Below are 3,612 nucleotides of genomic sequence, written 5' to 3'. Positions count from 1 at the left end.
ATATATATATATATATATATATATGTATGTATGTATATATGTATGTATATATGTATATATTCACGCGCACGCACACTCACATGCATGCACACATAACAAAGATACACAGAGAGAAAAATCGCATCCTTAATTGTAGAATTCGCCACTCAAAAACCGACAATTGTTTCTGTTGAGTGAACATATTTAGACATAGAAAATATCATTGAAATTAATATTGCCGAAAAATATATAACACAACGTTTTCAAGGTGATCTTTTGTATAATACTCTAAATTCCTCGAAATTCTTCTAAATAATACTTGGATCTACTTGTCATACATGAGGAATTACCTTGGTTGTATATTTTATTTACATTTATTGGTGATTGTTTGATATAATTAACTAAATTCGTCTAAAGCTTTATATGAGTGTGTGTGTGTGTGTGTTTGCGTGTGTATAAACATGTAAGTAGATAAACATTAACAAGGAGAACGGAATGAGCAACTCGTATTATTGCATAATTCTACAATTGTTTCATTGACACTTTACCAGAAGTTTATTGCTAGATTATTATTATTAAATGATATAGAAAATAATACATTGAATCAGTATTATTGCAGTTATAATTGGAAAATATCGACTGTTCATGTCTGTGCATAAATCGATATAGCATCTCGATTTATGCATAAATCGATATTTTTGGAAGATTTGAAATCAAAATATGAAGATCGGAAAATAATGAGCGAAACGAAATATATCCCATGAGACCTCTCCCTAAAAAAAAATGCTAGCCTTAAGCCAAAGTTTGAAGCCATGATTTTAGATGTTGCTGGTCGTTTGCTCCAGACTCATGTATGGAATGATGTTACCCTTTTATCTTCTAGTTAGGAGGGAAGAGAAGGCAGTACCCATGATCCTTTATAGGGCCCGCGAAACTCATAGGACGAGGAAAGAGTTGAATCCTCACACAGTTTTCCTGGCTTGAATACTTGCTACACAGTCAATTCCGTAAAAGGCACTCGAGGAGCTAGATGGTGAAATTCAACATGGTTACAGATTAAGTTTACTAATCCAATTCAACCTTGATGTGATTTGAACTCAGAACGCAAAGAAGTAGACCAACTACCTCAAAGCAACCAGTACGAAATTCTTACATTTCCGCCGATCCACTAACATGCATTGACAATTTTTTTAAATCGAATCCGAAAGGATGAAAATAAAAATTGTTGTTGATGGGATTTGACCTCGGAGCACAGAGAGTTGAGACAAATACCGTGAGGTATTTTCTAAGAAGATCTAACAGTTCTGCAATTCACCACTTAGAGCTACATTTTCCAATGTGTCCTTCCTTTTTATATATCATTCAATTTGCCATAAAGGCACTTCCTTTTTATATAACTGTCATTTTGAAGATTTAAAGGCTATGTTTAGCAGACTTGTCAAACTAAATTCTTTGGTAAGCAACGTCTGTGGTAACGAAAATCGCGGCAACGAATGCTTTTGACTTCCATACAAAATACAAGTTAAAAAGTAAGATAAAGAATGTTTGTTTCGATGCCTTAAATGTAATGATGAATTATTTCCTTTTGTTCGCATCCTTCTTTTAAGGATATGTATCAAGAAAAATTAAGAGTTCCCGCCGTTTTTTTTTTATTTAAATTTTTAAAAAGCTTTAATAAAAAATAACAACTAATTAATCAATAATGTATTCACCCTTGTTGCTTACAACTTCTTCCCAACGTTCAACAAGATTTTCAATATCTCGTTGGTAGAAATCACCCGATTTCGACTCGAAAGCTCTCAATTCTGCATCAGTATTGCGCGAAACTCCGCGCATAGCATTTGAAACAGATCGAAAGAGGTGGAAATCCGTTTGGTGCCAAATCAGGAGAGTACGACGGGTGTGGCAGCATTTCCCAGCCATGCGTTTGAATGGCTTCCGTTCTCATATTGGCGATATGAGGGCGGGCGTTGTCGCGTGCAGCAGAAGAAGGCATTACTTTTCTACACTAATACTTCGGGAAGATTGAAAGTGAAACCACTTCTAATGTAGCATTCAGAAGACTCCAAAGCTTTCAGAAAATATTTAACAAGAACATGCTCGGTGCTTAATGGGCCTCCAATTTCAAGGTCTGAGTTACAATGAGCCTGTTTCTTGCGTGGTTCACTGAAGTGCTTCCTCCCATTGCATCCATTAAAGAGTCTTTCAATGTTCGTTTATTTTTTGTACAGCACACCAACTCAATCTCATGGGCCAATCGACAAAATGCGTTGACTTTATCAAAATATGTTTCTTACCTTAACATTCCTCCTGAGCAAGTGCCTGAGTACAAATACATTGATTGCATGCATCAAATTATACATCAATTATGCCCAAGGCCTTTTTGAAGTGACGTCATATGCTGATATGATAGTGAAAGAGATTTGGATAAAAACCACTTCACTACAGATGTTATAAGTTCAATAGCGAAGTCACACAAACAAGCTTCTGAGTGTTTTAGCAATTCTTGAAGAGCATTTTATCTGATTTTGTCTCTTCAATGAGCTTTGAATTGTTTGAGACAGAGCGTTTAGCTGAAGTCATTGTAGGTTTGGCCATTGTTACGATCTTCAATCTGAATGAAAAGAGCATAAATTATTTAGATGAGAAACGAGCAAGAGAACTCCCCGTCCACGACCTGAAGGTGCTACAGCAAAAGATGGTTGAATCCTAACTACAACGACTGAAATCTGAAGAATAGGAAAAAATGTAAAAATAATCATATCAGGAGAAACGTTGCAATACCTACGTTGCCTCAGATGTGATCTCACCTGCTTTATGAGAACATACCAGCTTCTCTCGGAGGATGTTGAGTCAGCTGTGACGTTTTTAGTCTTGTAGTTTATTTGGATTGACCAGAAGAATAGATTAAGTCTATCTACACTGAGCCCCAAATCTGCAACTGCTGTTGCTTCATTTTCAATAAGAAACGATCCATGTGTGATCTTCAATAACTTGAATATAGTTCTACAAACCAAAGAAGTGTCTGCTCTTTATTCTCATAACACCCTCTGCCCTTTACTTTGAATAAACAGTCAGCCAAATACGAGCACGAAATTGCATGATTTTCAATTGTAAATTTATAATATTTTCTTTGATTTAGTTATTCGGGCGCAAGAAAATCGTGTTATTTCTCAGTGTTCACCTATCACATAGACTGAAACTTACCATGAATTTAATTAAATAATTAATTAATTTGAAATTATTTTATATTTTTATAGATTTTTGAGAATGACATTTTCCAAGTAATAATATATTTATTTTATAAATATTAATTATAATGTTCTTTAGCATTTATATCTTTGTTGTAAGACATGTTTAAAATTATCTCTGAATGTTTTTTTTTTTTTTTCTAAATTTTTGTTTCTCTATATTTCTTCTTTGCAAAAATATATTAACTCGTTGTTATTATATGCACTGACTTACATGCGCATTTATTAATAATTTCTGTTTTAAGTAATCATTCTATAAAGGAAGGATTGCATAGTTTTTTGGGTTTTTTTTTTTTTTGGTATTCTTAGAGAACATGGAGAGAAATATTAAATACAGATACTTTAATTGATGTGGTAACAAATAAGATTCCACAGCCAATTA

Source organism: Octopus bimaculoides, chromosome 7, assembly GCF_001194135.2.
Source record: "Octopus bimaculoides isolate UCB-OBI-ISO-001 chromosome 7, ASM119413v2, whole genome shotgun sequence".
Classification (NCBI taxonomy): domain Eukaryota; kingdom Metazoa; phylum Mollusca; class Cephalopoda; order Octopoda; family Octopodidae; genus Octopus; species Octopus bimaculoides.
The sequence above is the reverse complement of the archived record's forward strand: the minus strand, read 5'-3'. Positions refer to the sequence as shown.